This window comes from Marmota marmota, unplaced genomic scaffold, assembly GCF_001458135.2.
Source record: "Marmota marmota marmota unplaced genomic scaffold, marMar, whole genome shotgun sequence".
NCBI classification, from domain to species: Eukaryota; Metazoa; Chordata; class Mammalia; order Rodentia; family Sciuridae; genus Marmota; species Marmota marmota.
Window position 1 is genome coordinate 3,411,489 of NW_026000142.1, and position 18,900 is coordinate 3,430,388.

The window sequence follows — 18,900 nt, forward strand, 5'->3', positions numbered from 1 at the left end:
TATCCTGATGGTCTTCTAAACTGCAATTAATGGTAGAAGCCAAACACAATGCTTTAAAGAGAAAAAAGGAATAAGAAGGTGATGATGACAAGTGTGGACAATGGTTTAAGATGGTTTAAGAGTTTATGGTCAGAAATGTTTTGTTTTGTTTTGTAGATTTTTTTTAAGAGAGAGAGAGAGAATTTTTTAATATTTATTTTTCAGTTTTCGGTGGACACAACATCTTTATTTTTATGTGGTGCCGAGGATCGAACCCAGTGCCCTGCACATGCCAGGTGAGCACGTTACCGCTTGAGCCACATCCCCAGCCAGATCAGAAATGTTTTGATGACAGAAGGTCTTTTATTTAGGATGGAGGTTTAAGAGTTTATGGTCAGAAATGTTTTGATGACAGAAGGTCTTTTATTTAGGAATGGAGGAGATAAATTCAGGGGGTGAGAGAAAAACTCTGACTACAGAAAAATCTTCTTTTCACATGGAGGCTGATAAGTAAAGCAGATTTCCCAGAGGATGGCTAAGGAGAAGGAGCTTTGTCCCCAGAATGAGAGAAGGGGCTCCTATCTCTCTGCATTAGATAAAATGGCAAACTTTGGGTATTACTAGGGGTAAGCCTCAAAAGAGGAATTGAGAGATAGAAAAAGCTTATATCTCATGGCATCTATTTTCTTGGTAAAAGAGATTATTGGCTAGGGAAAAACATGGGACCAACAGTCAATGGAAGCCATAAATGTACAGCAGAGAAATCATGGCAGGGGATGGCCGAGTTGCTGTAATAACTATGACAATTAATTCATATTTTGGTGTTTTCCTCTACTTCTGGCTCCATATATCCAGGAGAGCTCCCAAAGACCTATGATAGGATTGGAGAGGAAGATTTAACATATTCTTCACCTCCTACCTTATATTCTGCCACCTCCAAGTTCTCCCAGTATTCCTTATTGAACCAAACAAGTGAGAAATGATATAAATGACACAAAACTATTTAATGAAAATGAATACTGTTTTTACAAATTTCCAGAATTTAGGTCTTATCTTTTTCAGTGTGGTGGATGATATCAATTCAATTGAGGATGGATGATTAGTGAGGGAAATCCTCAGATTCACAGATTTTACAGATTATATCTGTTCTCTTTTAAAAATTGCACATAGACAAGATCAGAAAGGCAAATGGAAAAATCACAACAGTTAATTCATTGGTAGTTGGTGTCTGGGCAAGTTTTCTCTTTGTTTTATTAACATTGTATGTGTGTGTGTGTGTGTGTGTGTGTGACCATTTTATGTAATTTTTCATTGATTTTTTTTTTCTCCTAAGAGTACCTATTGTGTAAGGAAGCTATGAGAGTAGACAAGGTAAGGTAGAGCTGCAGGACAGTTGAGCATTGGTTCCCTCTGGTTTCCCCACTCTGATAATTCCCACCCATAGTCAGGTGACATGTTCACAGGTATGAAGATCCTTTGCAAAAACAAACAAACAAACAAAGCTTTCTTCAGGTTTCTGCAGGGCTATCTGTAGGAAGAAGTTACTCTGGGTTATATTTTCAGGTCCTCCATTTTCTCTTGCTACACAGGATGGGATCTACTATAGGCCAGAAGATCAGCTGCAAATTCTAGCCTACATACAAAAGAGCCAGAAGAGGACAGGGGCAGGTTCATGGGAAGGTTTGTGTGCTGTGATCTTGTAATGCCAGATTTGTGGGTCCCCAATAGACCTCCAGAAGCCAAATCCGATGCAATCACACAAGAGTCTTTATTGCAAGCTCGAGCCTGGACTCACAACCGTTTCTGATGCAGTGGTCCCAAGGAGTGAGTCCTGACCCTTAGTTCAGTGAGAATTTATAGGTTTTGGGGGTATACTCTATGAGTCACAACATCACACAGCAAATCATTTCATACTGCGGGAAAATCAAACAACAACTCTTAACATTGATTAGCACATTCACTGGCGGGAACAAGTTGGGTAAGGGTGATTGGTGAGTTCAAGTGGTGGATACATTGGAACTGATTGGTTTTGGCCATGAGGGATTGCAAGAGTGTATATGCTAAACTGCAGGGTGACCTAATCATGTTTTTAATCACCGAAACTACTGGGAGGGTGACCTGGCATTTCAGATATTTTCCCTGTCTCATGCTGATTGGTGGTTGCTAGGGGGTTGCTACGGGTCCTCACCTAGCATAACTGAGTTAGGGACACCTGGCACTTCAGATTTCTCCTGTTAAACAACTCAGCAGGGTGGGTATATGCCTAGGAATGGGTTTTCAAAGGACAAGTGTCACACACACACACCCCAACCCCCTTGGACAGGCCCTGCTCTGAGGTACAAGCTGGTTTTTCAAAAATAGAGTCACATCAGTTTCTCAATCTGAAGCAGTTTCTGGGTACATGGAGAAGGACAGGAGTGCCACTAAAATATGAGTTATTGATTTTCTGGCTCATACTAGGAATTTTGCACTAAATTAGGAGGATCTTCCTTGTTGTCTACATCCCTTTAATCAGTTGCCAAGATCCTGCCAAATTAATTACCAAAGTAAAGCCAGTTCTCTGGGCTCCTACCAAGAAGGTTATAAGAAAGGTGGTCTTGGGAGAAACCCCAAGTGACTCTCACATCCAGGTGGGGGAATTACATCCCAACCAGGACGACTCAGGCAGTTGATGCACCATAGAAATAAATCAACATATTTTTGAGTCTTGTAAATCAGAATGTTTATGTTTAAACTGTCACATTCATTTCATCCACACTCTGCCCCTAGGGTGGAAGTCTGGGAGGAACAATATTGCAGTTTATTTATCATAAATACAAACAGTGTGCATAAACAGCTCAGCTTACTTGGTGTCTTATGCTTGATAATTTTAATTTGGCCTTCTGGATCTTTGGGGCTGTTTGGCTTCAGTGTAATTGCTCACCAAATCTGCTACCTCTTTAAGCCTTAAATCATCCTGGTAAATATCCTGACCTACCAGACTGTATTGCTGGTCATACTGATTCTGAGTATCCATATTTCTTTATCTTTTAGTAGCTTCTTGCTTCCACCCAGGTAATTCCATTCTCATCTGCCTGGTCAGACACTTTTTATCTCTCTGCTGCAGTTTTGCTAGATGATAATAAAAGTAAGAGCTATAATATCTTGTGTAAATTGCTGTTACAGTTCAGCTCAGAAACCTTGCTGGCAGCTGCTGTGCTGAGAAAGCCCTGCTGAGAAGTTATGCAGTAATCCAGGAAAGAGGTAATAAGGATGTGGACAAGGAGGAGTCAGGGAAATGAGAAAAAAGGAAAGAATCCAAAGAATTCACATGGAGACTGCATATAAATTAACAGAGGGGAAAGACTAAAGAAATTGAAAAAGTAGGGCTCAATATTCAAGAAAGAGGAAAGTTTGACAAAAGGTTAAAAAATAATCACCAAAACATATTTTACCTAATTCTAGTAAGGTAGAAAAAGGCAGCATCTCTGAAAAACTTGAAAAAAGAAGTTTTTAGAAAGAAACAACTTTTTATACAATCAGTTCAACTCATACTAACTTTTTAAAAGAATTTCCTCTGATATATGATATAGCCAACTCCATATAAGCCACTCCCTGCTTCTGTGTTCAGATTCCCAAATGGCCTGATCTCCCCTGCTAAGATGCTCACTCCTGGCTTCCTTCAGACATTTCAAAACAATACTCATCATCCACTCCCAGCCTCAAATTTGTTAATAATTGAACTTTTCCTAAATACACTTTTCACAACATTGTATCATGATAACTCATAATTTCACTTTCAATAATAACAAGGGAATTATTTCTCTTTCCTAATACTATAGTTAAATCCTGCTAAAATGGATTGCTTCCATTGAGCCAACTTGTCTGGACATTGCTACAGTTGAGTCCTTGAGTTATATCCTTCCTGGTTTAGTCATGTTGCTGAGAACCATGGCATGTACAATATCTTGTATTAAAAATCACCCCCAAACTTCTTGGCTTATAACAACAAGCATTTATTATCTCAGTTTCTGGACATAGTTTTGTCAGTACCTCTGCCTAAGGCTTCCCATGGCTCTGGTTTCCCCTTGAGGGTTCAACTGAAAGAGGACCTGCTTCCCAGCTCACAGATGTTGTGGCTGGCAGGATGGAATTCCTCTCTGTTAACCAATGACCTCTCTTTGCCATATGGGCATGTCCGTGGAGTGGCTCACAACATAACATCTGACCTTTATCAAAGCAGGGGAGCAAGAGAGCAAGTGGGAATCCTTAAGGCAGAAGCACTGACTCTTTGTAAAATCCAGTCTCAGAGTGACATTCCTTCACTTTTGCCATAATCTATTCATTAAAAATGAGTTGTTAGATTCAGTCCTGAACGTGAGGAGGTTATGCAAAGGTGTAAATGCTGGGAATCTGGGATTGCTGGGAGTATCTCAGAGGCTGGGAACCACACAGCCCTATGCACATGAGCTCCAAAATGTATACATAGGAACATTAATGTTTTAGAGGTGTTGATAGGTGTTTGGGATTTTAAAAGACGGCACTGCATTTTGCACTTAAAATTTTGTATTTTTAAAAAAATTTTGCATGTGATCTTTGCACAATGAATGTATGAGTATTCTTTACATTGTTCTCTATAATTTCTTTATGATTATAATGTATCAAAATGAAAATATTTTAAAAATATATAATAAAAAATTTGAACACACTTTTAGATTATTGCAATTAAAATAAGAAAAGCTAAGAAAAAAATAATAAAAGAAAAAGCAAAGAAGGCATCCCACTAGTTTGGCAGATAGGGTCTCGAGTCATAATTAGTGTATTAAAAAACCTAATTGTTTCCTTTGCTGTGCAGAAGCTTTTTAATTTGATGCTATCCCATTTATTAACTCCTGGCCTTATTTCTCGAGCTTCAGGGGTTCTACTGAGAAAGTAGTTGTCTGTGCTTATATGCTGGAGTGTTGACACTACGTTTTCTTCTAGGAGTTGCATAGTTTCTGGTCTAATTCCTAGGTCTGATCCATTTTGAGTTAATTTTTGTGCAAGGTGAGCAATAAGGATCAGTTTCATTCTTCTATATAACCAGTTTTTCCAGCACCATTTATTAAAAATGCTATATTTTCTCCAATGTACTTTTTTGTGTGTGTGCTGGGGATCAAACCCAGGACCTTGTACATGCAAGACAAGCACTCTACCAATTGAGCTATATCTCCAGCTCTCTAATGTACCTTTTTTGGCAACTTTGTTAAGAATCGGTTGACTATAGATGTTTAGGTTTGCCTCTTTGTCTTCTATTCTGTACCATTGGTCTATGTATCTGTTTTTATGCCAGAACCGTGAAGTTTTTGTTATTATAGCTCTGTAGTATAATTTGAAAGCCTCAGGTATTGTGAGGCTTCCAGCATTGCTTTTTTTGGCTTAGGATTGCTTTGGCTATTCTGGGCCTTTTATTTTCCAAATAAATTTTAGGACTGTTTTTTTCTAGTACTGTGAAGACCTAGAAAGTCATTGGTATATATTTTCATTTTTTTTTTCTTTCTTTAACTAGGAATTAAATTCAAGGAAGCTTAACCACTGAGCCTTATCCTGAGCCCTTTGTATTTTTCATTTTAAAACAGGGTCTCATTAAGTTGAGTAGGGATTCACTAAATTGCTGAGGCTGGCTTCAAATTGCCTCCTGAGTTGCTGGGGTTACAAGCATGTACACCTGACTTCTCATTGGTATATTGATGGGAATCACACTGAATCTGTATATTGTTTTTGGTAGTATGGCAATTTTACCAATATTGATTCTGCCTTTCCATGAATATGGGAGGTCTTTTCATCTTCTGAGGTCTTCTTCAGTTTCTTTCTTCAATGTTCTCTAGTTTTGACTGTAGAGGTTGTTTACCTCCTTGGTTAGATTTATTCCTAGGTATTTTAATTTTTTGAGATTACTGTGAATGGGATTGTTTTCCTGATTTTTTTCTTAGCAGAAATATATCTTATTTGATATATTTTGTAACCTTCTGCCTTGCCAAATTTGCCAAATTTATCAGCCTTGCCAAATTTGCCAAATTTATCAGCTCTAGTAGTCTTTTGGTGGAGTTTTTGGATCTTCTAAAAAATAGGATCATAGCATCTGCAAACAGTTGTGATTTGACATCTAATTTTTCTATTTTTAATCCCTTTTATTTCCTTCTCTCGCTTAATTTCTTAATATTAAATAGAAATGGTGAGAGTGGACATCTTTGTCTTGTTCCAGATTTTAAAGGAAATGCTTTCAATTTTTCCCCCATTTACTATGAAGTTGGCTTTGGGTTTTTCATATATAACCTTTATAATGTTGAGGTAGGTTCTTTCTATTCCTAGTTTCCTCAGTGTTTTTTATCATGAATGAGTGCTGATTTTGTCAAAGGCCTTCTCTGTATCTATTGAGATGACTAAGTAATTTTTAAAATTGTATTTATGTGGTGAATTACACTGATTTGAATATGTTGAACCATTCTTACATATCTGGAATAAAGCTAACTTCGTTGTGATGTACAATCCTCTTAATATGTTGTTGAGCACAATTTGCTAATATTTTATTAAGAATTTTTGCATCAAGCCAGGTGTGGCACATACCTGTAATCCCAGTGGCTTGGGAGGCTGGAGCAGGAGGATTGCAAGTTCAAAGCCAGCTTCAGCAACTTAGCAAGGCCCTAAGCAATTCAGAGAGACCCAACGAGATATTTTTAAAAAAGGTCTGGGGATGTGTTTCAGTGGCTAAGTACCCCTGAGTTCAATTCCTAGTACCCGCCCCCCGCCCCCCAAAAAAGAATTTTTGCATCAGGGATATTGGTCTATAGTTTTCTTTCCTGTATGTCTCTTTCCTGTATGTGTCCTGCTTTTGGTATGAGTGTGATAGTGGCTTCATAGAAGGAGTTTGGAAGTGTTCCTTCTCTTTCTATTTCATGGAATAACTTAAGGAGTTCCTTTTTAAAAATCTGTAGAATTCAGCTGAGAATCCATATGGTCCTAAGCTTATTATTATTACTGCTTCTATCTCATTACAAGTTATTGGACTGTTTAGGTTTTCTATGTCTTCTTCTTCTTCTTTTTAATATGTTTATTTTGTTTATTTAGTTTTTTTAATGTGGTGTTGGGGATCAAACCTAGTGTTTCACACATGCTAGGCAAGAGCTCTACCACTGAGCCACAACCCCAGCCCTTCTATGTATTCTTGATTGATTTTTGGCAGATCATGTGTATCTAAAAATATATCCATTTCTTCTAGGTTTTCCATTTAATTGGAATATACATTTTCAAAATAGTCCCAAATGATCCACTAGATTTCTGAGATATCTGTGGTGATATCTTCTTTTTCATCTCTAATTTTATTAATTTGGGCCCTCCCCCCCACCTCTGTTTGACTAAGGTTTTATCAATCTTATTTAACTTTTCAAAGAACCAATTCTTTGTTTCATTGATGCTTTTGTTTTTGTTTTTTTTTTCCCAAGTTCATTGATTTCAGCTCTGATCTTGAAATCTGTTTGTTCTTCTTTTTCAAAGGCCTTGAGATACATCATTAGGTTGTTTATATGGCATCTATTTTATTTTCTTATGTAGGCACTCATAGCTAAAAACTTTCCTCTTAGAACTGCCTTCATAATGTCCCGGAGGTTCTCGAATACCATATCACTATTCTCACTTGGTTCTAAGGAATTTTAAATTTCTCCCCAATTTCTTTTAACACCCATTCATCATTCAGAAGTGTATTATTCAATCTCAATGTGTTTATATAGTTTTTGCAGGGTTTTGTCTTGTTGATTTCTAATTTTATACCATTATGATCTGATAAGATGCAAGGAAATAAATATTAAAAAATTCTCTCTCTCTCTCTTAAAAAAAATCTATGTCTCCCTTCTACTCTGAAGCANCCAAGAGTTGCTTTGTGGCATAAAATATGGTCTATTTTGGAGAAGGTTCCATCATATACTGAGAATAAAGTGTCTACAGGTGTTGTTGGAGGAAATATTCTATAGATGTTTTAGGTTCAAAGAGTCTTTACTGAGTTTATGTCTGGATGGCCTATTTCATGGTGAGAAAGGTGTGTTGAAATCACCCAGTATTATTGTTGTAGGGTCTATCACAGGCTTCATTTTTAGTAGTGTCTCTTGTATGTAATTAATTGTACCCACATTTAGGGAATAATTACTTATTATTGCTACAACTTCTTGTTGTATTGCTCTCTTTATCAATTTGAAGTGACCTTCTTTGTCTTTTTTGATTAATTTTGATTTGAAGTCTGCTTTGTCGGATATGAGAGTATCTACTCCTACTTGTTTCTGAGCTCCATTCATATGGTATATCAATTTCCATCCTTTCATTTTCAGTCTGTGGCTACCTTTGACTGTGAATTTCTTGCAAACAACATCGAGTTGGGTTTTGTTTTTTAATCTATTTTGTCAGCCTATGTCTTTTAATTGAGTTGAGAACATTTACATTCAATGTTATTATAGAAAGATGTTTATTAATTACTACCATTTTGATTAATTAATAATATTAAATTTGGTGTTGTTTCTCATTTGCCTAGCCACTTTTCAAGTGAGATTTGTTGTTTTATGAACTCTGGGGTTTGTTTTTTATTTCTTCTGTTCAGAGTAGTTTTTTAAGTAAGTTATATAGTCCTGGCTTAGAGTCATGGATTCTTTTAGTTTCTGCTTATCTTGGAAGGTTTTCATTTTATCTTTGATTTTGAGGGATAACTTTGCTGGATACAGCAATCCTGGTTGACAGTTCTTTTCTTTTCTTTTTTTTTTTATGGTGCCAGGGATTGAACTCAGGACCTCTTATATCCTAGACAAGTCCTCCACCACTGAGCTATATCTCTAGCCCAACAATTATTTTCTTTTAGGACTTGAAACACATCATTCCATTCCCTCCTGGCTTTTAGAGTTTGTACTGAGAAATCAGAAGTGATTCTGGATTGGCTTTCTTCTAAATACAACCTGATGTTTTACTCTTGCGGCTTTTAAAAATTCTATTCTTATTCTGGATGTTAGGCATTTTCATTATAATGTGTTGTGGAGAGGTTCTTTTTCTATTTTCTCTATTTGTGATTCTGAATGCCTCCTCTATCTGGATGTTCATCTCATTTTCAAAGTTTGGAAAATTTTCTGTTATTATTTTCCTGAAGAGGTTATTCAGCTGGGTGTGGTGGAGCATACCTGTAATCCCAAAGACTTGGGAGGCTGAAGTAGGAGAAACACAAGTTCAAGACCAATCTCAGCAACTTAGCAAGGACCCAAGCAACTTGTTGAGACTCTGTCTCAAAATAAAACAATAAATAAATAAAAAGGACTGGGTTTGTGGACCAGTGGTTAATTGTCCCTGGACCAAAGATGGGGCAGGGGGGGGGGGGGACACATACATATGGGATAGGGGTTGTTAACCCCTTCCTCTTTTTATGTTGCTCTTTCAGCAGCCAGTTGAAGTGGCCTAAGACTGAAACTGTTTGCAATAGCTCTCACCTTCCCTTCTCACCAGTATAAGGTAGGATGGCATAGAAAATACAGTCAATTGGAGTTTATTCTGCACAGACCAGGTCCATGCACTCCCAGAGTGGGGCTGTGGCAGAGTCCTATGGGAGGAGTTCCAGGTACTAGGGCTTAGGTCTAATCAGGTCTTCAGGGCTTTATTGGGTAGTATGTGCTCTGGAGAGATTAGATCAACACACCCCCTAGGGCCCAGCAGTTGCTGATCTTTGTTAGGAGTCTGGATTTCAGGAGCCTCCCAAGAATTCTATTCACAGAACAGGGGAGCCTATCCTCCACACACTCTGTTGCCCACTATAACCTTCTCAGGATTAGTGCCTCTGTGTATTCTCACTGACCTGTTCAGATTCCTGATCTGCTTCAGCAGGTCACATGAGGCAGTCAACTCAAAGGAAAAGTGAGTTGCACTCCCTTTTCCTTTTCTGACTTGAATCCCCCTGGGTACCATCTTCTCTGTGCCTGATTCACTCACATTCTGTTGGGTACACCCTAGGCTGAAAGGTAAGGTGCTTACCAGGACAGTATGTCAAAGGTCAAAGTTTGCTACAACTTCCCAGATCCTGTAACAGCAGCTGCAGCATGGCCACCTCAAGATGGCTATTGACTCAGTTCTCCATGGCCAGTTGGGAAACATGGAGTACTTTTCAAACACCAGTTCGTGGAGCAGCCTTTAGATCAGCTGAGTGCAGGCTGCTTTTCTGATGTTTTCCAGGTTTTCTCCCACCAAATCTGTTGTGTTACTCTCTTTGTTATTCCTCCCCTCTGTGGTGAACCATCACTGTTGCCAATTGCCTGCTGCAACTAGCTCAGCTCCAATGTACTCTTTCTTCTTCCTTCAATGCACCCAAATTTTGCACACTGAATTTTAGTGAAATCTTTCACCCACTTCACTAAGAAGCAGTACTCCCGCTGCTTGAATCCCAAGCCACTGAGCAACTAGGAACGCAGCCTTCCTCTAATCCTCCATCGTGTATCTTTGTGAAGGGGCACCTTTAAAAAGTATTCACAAATGTGCTTTATAGGCTTAAAGCAGTCCTGCATGACTTCAAAATTACCTAGAAGTATCAGATGTCCTCAGAGTTGAAATGAAAAGCCCTTCATTCCTTTTATAATGTCAAAAACACAGTAAGAGGGGCTGGGGTTGTGGCTCAGTGGTACAGTGCTTGCCTAGCCTGTGTGAGGCCCTGGGTTCAATCCTCAGCACCACATAAACATAAATAAAATAAAGGTATTGTGTCTAACTACAACTAAAAAAACAAAAACAAAAACAAACGCCAAAAGAACTTTTGTGACCACATGAAAAGGCCATAGGAGAATGGTGTCTGAGAAAGATGCAAATAATGGATCAGAATGAAGCACAGGTCTAATTTCAGACTTAGGTTTGTTTTAGTGAATGCAACAAAACCCCATTTGTGTAAATAAAAAAACAAAGGATTTATTGATAAAATGAAAAGAAACTTCACAGAATCAAAAGCACAATGAGCTAAAACCTAGTGTATTAGGAGTTTATCCTCTCTTTCTGGCTCTTCTCAGTTCACTTCTGTATATCTGCTCTACTCTTTAGCTTATTTCAGGAAACATATTTCTCTTCTATTTATTACATAGCTTTTAGCAAAAGATGGCTCCTCAGTCTCAAGTCTAAGGAACCAACTTTTCACACATTCACTGTTCTCTGACCACCATGTCTATAGATTTGGATCAAATTCCCAAGGGACAAAATGGAAAATTTCTACTTATTGCATACTCAAAATTAGCACATCATGTACAACCACAAGAATAGGAAGGTATATTCCATGTATGTAAAATATGTCAAAATGCATTCTACTGTTATATGTAACTAAAAAGAAGAAATAAAAAAAAAAAAAACTAGCACATATGTGCTTTGTGAAGAGAACATTTCTACAAACCTTGATGAGGAGAGTGGATAGAAGCTATTCCCCAATCATTGAGCCACAAAGCAAGGAAGAATCAAGACAGGACACAAGCAACTTATAAAAACTGTCCCAAAAGTGATGAATTTATTGATGATCAATAGTGAAATAAGCATGCTTTAATCTTCCCTGCGCTATATAAACTATTGGACTGACAGACTCAGATATATAATTTATCAAAGAGGAACTAACCATGCTTTTTAGATAGAATGCCTAGGAAATTAATGGATCTGCAGCTTAGGGAAACAGGTTATTCCCCTCTCATTCAACAAAATGCATCCCTTGAATAAATATGTTGTTTTGGGTGTCTGGGTTGAAACTTGTTACCCCCAAAGAGTACAAAACATTAAGCCATAAGGATTGATCTCTCTCTAGAGGGAGAAACAATGTATGTTTTCCCCTACTTACTGTCTTGACTGAAAGAGGACATTTGTTTGCCCCAGTACATGGGCCACTGCTCCCTGTACCCATAGAGTTGAGAAACACTGGCATTCTCTGGCTATCCTCTCCCGGTTGCAAGCCATTTACCCAAACAGTGGCTATTTTCAGAGACACTTGTCAGGTAGGGATCTTAGCTTCTAAATGCCAGCTCTGGGGTCAGACTCATACCTAAGATATGCAGAGGGAACCCAGGGGAAAGTAGGTTTCCTTCCTTGGCTATTCCACTTTAAACAGCTCACGAGGAACCTCCCCTTCCCGATTCAAGTGCTGAGCAATAGAGCTGACCCAGTGTCTGTTTCTAAGGCTCAAGAAATAAGGGCAAAGAATAGCCCTGGGTGCTGGCATCTTCAATCTTAATTCCTGTGGTGCTGTTTGTCCTGGTCTGTCTAGACCAAAAGGGTCAGCTCATTCTTGATGGCAGAAGCAAAGTTTCCATTTCTGAGAGAAAAGGAGGGTATATTATACTGACCAAAATAGCAAGAGTATCATTAAAAATTACTCTGTGTTGTTTAAGTAAGCTGCATATTGTACATTTGTCCCCCGACCCTTTTTTAATTTTAATTTTTTTTTTACATTTGAATTAAATGGGGTATAATTTCTCATTTTTCTGATTGTACAGGTTGCAGAATCACATTGGTCATACAGTCACCTATATACATACAGCCATAATAAAGTCTATTTTATTCTGCTGCCCTTTCTACCCCCCTTCCCCTCCTCCCTCCCCTCCCATCACATCTCTCTACCCAATCTAATGTTGTGACACTCTTCTTCTTCTTCTCCTTCTCCTTCTTCTTTTCTCCTCACAACATCATATGTGTATTCTGTATAACAATGAGGGTCTCCTTCCATCTTCCGTGCAATTCCCCTTCTCCCTCCTTTTCCCTCCCATCTCTCTTCCCTATTTAGTGGTAATCTTCTTCTCATGCTCTTCCTCCCTATCCCATTTTGAGTCACCCCCCCTTATATCAGAGAAGACATTCAGCATTTGTTTTTTAGGCTAACTTCACTTAGCATAATCTGCTCTAATGCCATCCATTTCGCTGCAAATGCCATGATCTTGTTATTTTTTTAGTGCTGAGTAATATTCCATTGTGTATAAATGCTACATTTTTTTATCCATTAATCTATTGAAGGGCTTTTTAATTAAACTGGTTATTGTGGTTCTCTCCAGACACTTGCCTTAATCCTTCACTTGGAGAGCCCTGGTCCCAGGCCTGTCTCAGGACACAGCTAAAAAGGGTGGTCTTTAATTGTCCACAACTCACACCACTTCTAATGTGGGATTCCAATGTCCATCACATTCCACCATCATTTCTAACCCCATGCCCCCTCCTTACATCCCTGCAAGGTATTAATACCAATGAATGCTGAAGTATGACACCAGAGAATCACGCCTAGGAAAGTGTAGAGTGGAAAGTAAAAGGCTTTATTCAAGGATAGTAGAGAAGACTACCCCACCACCACCACCAAGAAAGGGATCAGAAAGGTGGAATCCAAAGGTGGAATCCGTGGGATGCAGAGGTCTTATGCCTTTTATATCTAAGGTCTTCTTTTGTCCTCCTACATTTCTGTCCTTTATCTTGCTTATTTCCCTGTATCCTGCACATGATTGTGGATGCAGGTGGGAAGACCAAAGATTGGAAAACAGGAGGACAATGGGGCGATGGGGTGATGGGGCGGGGGAGTGATCCAGGCAAGAAGAGCCTATGGTGATTTGATTAGCACCTCTCCATTTGTTGGGGGCTGCTTCATTCATAGTTCTTCAGAATGGACCTGGGCCTTGGGGACATTGACATTTCAATCTCCCAGGTGTAGTTCTGATTTCCCAGGCTCAGACCGGACTCCATTTTTTTTTTATTAGACTTGATATCAGATTCGATTTACCTAGCTACACTACCTCCCTATCTTTAAATCTGACTTCAATATTGTACTATAATTTAAGAAGACATCTGGCTTTTCTCCATGAACACAATTGTTTTTTTGTTTTGTTTTTCTTTTGTCACATGTTTTATTCTGTGCTGGGATTCCTTGACTTCCTAAATGAATTTTAATTTGTATACATTAAGGTTCACCCTTTGTGCTGTAATGTTCATAGGTTATAGCAACATAGAGTGCCATCTATACATTATTACAGAATCACAAGGAGTGATTCATTACTCTAACAGTGCTATGGGCTTCTCTCCTAATCAACCATTTATTCTCAAACTCCTGGGAAGAATTGATCTATTTATTGCCCCTATACTTTTGTCTATTCCAGAATTTCAAATATATGAATCCTATATTATATAGTCTTATCATATTGACTTCTTTAAAATATTAAGACAGCTCTGTTTTCACATGACTTGGAGTTTATTTCTCTTTATCAATTGAGTGGTATTCCATTTTATGAATATACTATAATTTATCCATTTGCCAATTGAAGGGTGGTCAGTTGGTTAATTCCAGTCTTGGGTAATTTTTTGATTTATATATGACAGCAGAAATGCATTACAATTCTTTTTTTTTTTTTTTGAGAAGAGAGAGCGGGGTAGAGAGAGAGAGAGAGAGAGAGAGAGAGAGAGAGATTTTAATATTTATTTTTCAGTTTTCTGTGGACACAACATCTTTATTTTATTTTTTGTGGTGCTGAGGATCGAACCCAGCGCCCCGCGCATGCCAGGTGAGTGCGTTACCGCTCGAGCCACATCCTCAGCCCCCATTACAATTTTTATTACACATATAGAGCACACTTTTTCATATCTCTGGTTATATATAAAGTATATTCACACCAATCCATGTCTCTATACATGTATTTTGGATAATAATGTCCATCACATTCCACCATCATTTCTAACCCCACGCCCCCTCCTTTCCCTTCCCACCCTATCTAGAGTTGGTCTATTCCTCCCACACTCCCCCTCCCTACCCCAATATGAATCAGCCTCCTTATATCAGAGAAAACATTCAGCATTTGGTTTTTTGGGATTGGCTAACTTCACTTAGCATTTCTTCTCCAACTCCATCCATTTACCTGCAAATGCCATGATTTTATTCTCTTTTATTGCTGAATAATATTTCATTGTGTATATATGCCACAGTTTTTTAATCCATCCATTTATTGAAGGGCATTTAGGTTGGTTTCACAGTTTAGCTATTGTGAATTGTGCTGCTATAAACATTGATGTGGCTGTGTCCCTGTGGTATGTTGCTTTAAAGTCCTTTGGGTATAAACTGAGGAGAGGGATAGCTGGATCAATGGTGGTTCCATGCCCAGCTTTCCGAGGAATCTCCATACTGCTTTCCATAGTGGCTGCATCAATGTGCAGCCCAACCAGCAGTGTATGAGTGTATCTCTTCCCCCATATCCTCATCAACACTTATTGTTGTTTGTGTTCATAATAGCTACTATTCTGACTAAAGTGAGATGGAATCTTTGAAATATTATCAAAATGATCATAGTACCAAAAGTGCTATACAGATTTAATGCAATTCCTATCAAAATCCCAATGATATTCCTCATAGAAATAGAAAAAACAATCATGAAATTCATCCATCTGGAAAAATAAGAGACCTAGAAGAGCTAAGGCAATCCTTAGCAGGAAGAGTGAAGGAGGTGGCATCACTATACCAGACCTTAAACTATATTACAGAGCAATAATAACAAAAACACCATGGTATTGGCACCAAAACAGACTGGTAGACCAATGGTACAGAATAGAGGACACAGAAACTAACCCACAAAATTACAATTATCTTATATTAGACAAAGTTACCAAAAACATGCATTGGAGAAAAGATAGCCTCTTCTGAGAAAACTGGAAATCCATATGCAACAAAATGAGATTAAACCCGTATCTCTCACCATGCACAAAACTAAAAATGGATCAAGAACCCAGGAAGAAAACTAGAGACCCTGCGTCTAATAGAAGAAAGTGTAGGCCCTAATCTCCATCATGGGATTAGGCCCCAACTTCCTTAATAAGATTCCTTTGGTGCAAGAATTAAAATCAAGAACCAATAAATGGGATGGACTCAAACTAAAAAATTTCTTCTCAGCAAAAGAAACAATCTGGGGCTGGGGATGTGGCTCAAGCGGTAGCATGCTCGCCTGGTATGCGTGTGGCCCAGGTTCGATCCTCAGCACCACATGTTGTGTCCGATGAAAACTAAAAAATAAACATTAAAAAAAAAACTCTCTCTCTCTCTCTCTCTTAAAAAAAAAATAAATAAATGATGCATTGCTAAATTATTTTAAAAGAAAAGAAAAGAAAAGAAAATCTGTGAGGTGAATACAGAACCTACATCTTGGGAGCAAATTTTTACCCCTCATACATCAGATAGAGCACTAATCTCTAGGGTATATAAATAACTCAAAAAGCTAAACACCAAAAAATAAATGGGTCAAGGACTTGAACAGACACTTCTCAGAAGATGATATACAATTAATAAGTATATGAAAAAATGTCCATGGACACAATTGTATAGGCATTGTGATCACCTTGCTGGTAGAAGAGAAAGTCCATGTGACAATCTATTATTAGCTGGAGCTACAACTTGAACAGAGTCAGAGACTGGCAAAAAGAAGTAATAGCCAATGGGTAGGCAATGAAGAATGAATTATCCTCTATTGACAGGATTATGTGGCAGAAACGCACACAGCAGGGTTTGGGTGGATTAAAGGGAGGACTGGAGATAAACCGCAGGCTCTTCCACATCTTCAACAACAGGCCTCAACCTGCCTTACTGTGGAGATTGTGAGGCATGGGTTTCCTAGGAACATAGGCCTCTGTGCTCAGCAGGTTCCAGGCAGGCATTTACACGCCTGCTTTTTCCTTGCTTGCTAATGTGCATGCCATCCAGCTATAATTCCTTTCAGTCCTCTTCACTGCAGTCATCTACTGTGTTAGGGTCACTCTCTAGCATTCAGTAAAATCCTTTCCGCTCTGAGTCCTGAGAGATTTCACCCACTATGCATATAACCAGGCAGCAGTGTTACTTCATAAGTCTTGCCTCTCCTTTGCTGCATTGTCCTCAGACTTGCAGTCCGTGGAGCTTCTACTAGATCCTAGAAATTTCACTCAAGCAAACATAGAAGGCAAAAATTCCAGCTCACTGGAATCATCATCTATTTGATCTTATGGCTTACTTTTAAGAATTCTGTGAGTCATATATTTGACGGAAGCTTGTCGGGGTGGGCAGGATGTGAATGTTGAATTAACATAAGTTTTATTTTTGTTGTCTGGACTCTTCATCCTTAAGACTTGCAGATAAAACATTGAGATCAAGTTCTCCTTTTTGACCAATAGATGGCAGTATTGCTTTGAGACAAACAATAGCAATGCCCACAAGGGCCTTTTGTTGTTATTGCTCCTGCTGCTGTTACTGTTACTAGGGATTGAATCCAGGGACCATTTATAACTAAGCTACATCCCCAGCCTTTTTTTATTTTTTGAGACAGAGTCTAATGCTGTCCAGTCTGACCTTGAACTTAATAATCCTGTCTCAGCCTCCAGAGTTGCTGATATGTTGCTAGTATTACAGGTACGTGTCAACATGCCCCACACAAGTGTCATTTTTAAGAATTCTAGATATATGTCTTTATTTCATTCCTAAATTCTAGGCTTCAACATGCCCAATTACAAACGACAATGGAATAAATAGCACAAGATGGTACTTGAGTAAAATTAATGAGGGCTCACCAATATCACTCCTTCATTCAGAATCTTCTTCCTTTTGGAAAGAATTTGCACCAGCCTCTGGGGGTATTGAAATGCCACCTGCTTCCAGGGAATTGTTCCTCCCACCAAGGAACTATTAATGAATGCTTCCTGGGCCTCTCCCTTGGGACCTAGACTCCTGGGTGGCTTTCTTCAGCCCTTGGCCCATGTTTTGGTCACAAGTCACTTTGGTCACACGTCAACCTAAGCAGGATGGGAGGAGAGGCCATGAGAACAAAGGAATTCTAAAATGTATAAAAGGGCCTGGATACTCCTATTTCTTTGGATACCAGCCATGGCCCACTTCTTCCCCCGAGGAAAAGTATGTTTCCATTGTTTAAATAAAACTTGATTTCTATGCTTGCCTCAGTGTTTCTCAGGTGTTCAATCTTCACATCTAGGGAAACAGAACTCGGCCTTCTATAATTTTCATCACCATTAGCATCAGTCCTGCCCCTCAAAATAATGTCATAATTTTCACTATACTATTTAAAATGTCAATGACACTATCTATATTGCATGTTAACAAGTATATGATTGCTCTTTAAAACTTAAGAAAATACAGATAAATAAATATCACTCAAAATCCCATCTCTAACTATAATCCCTGTTAACATCATAGTACACATTATTTAAGATATTTTCCCACATAAAGTCATTACATACAAACACATTCAACTTTGATCGAATTTGTGGGAGATGTTTTTCTTTAGTTTTAGTGCCACAACTGAAATTAGGAAAAAGACACAATTCCTTGCACGAGTTCAAAAAAGTCTGTGGGTTTGTGGGGTGTTTTTCTTTTTCTATTTTTTTTCTGTTGTTGTCTCTGTATTTCACTAATGGCTTAAAACAGGACATGACCTTCCATGTATTTTGTACCCTTATTACATCCTCAGGTTTTCAAGCTGTCAATGATAAATCAATCCAATCCATCCCAGTCTCCCCCAACATTTTCCATGTGGAATCCTTAGTCCTGCTGCAATGTGGGCTGGTTTTAGGCTGATTTCTAAAGCTTTAGGCTGCTGCCTCACACTTGGGGGCTTTATGGTCCCTGCTATACTGGATTCCAGTGACTATTTTCACCTCAGCGCCAACATACACAATTCTCATTCTTAGATTACTCTCTTTAATTGCTAAAACCCTCCTTCAAGAAACTTTTTAAGAAAGGGATATTAGAGATAAAATTTCTAATCCTTAAGTATTTGAAATGCATTTCCCCATCTATTGAAAGATTGGCTAAGCATAGCAGTCTGGATTTAAAATTATTTTCTTCAGAATTTTGAAAGTCTTGCTTCATATTTTTCTTAGTAGCTCATGATACAGATAAGAAGCTTGATGATAGTAGACTTTTATTTC

General features: G+C 38.4%; 1 protein-coding gene across 5 annotated transcripts in view; it reads right to left on the reverse strand.

The window, feature by feature from the left end:
- Nucleotides 1–18,900, reverse strand: part of Asns (asparagine synthetase (glutamine-hydrolyzing)) — a 153,988-nt gene that overhangs the window by 73,367 nt on the left and 61,721 nt on the right. The window lies entirely within an intron of this gene.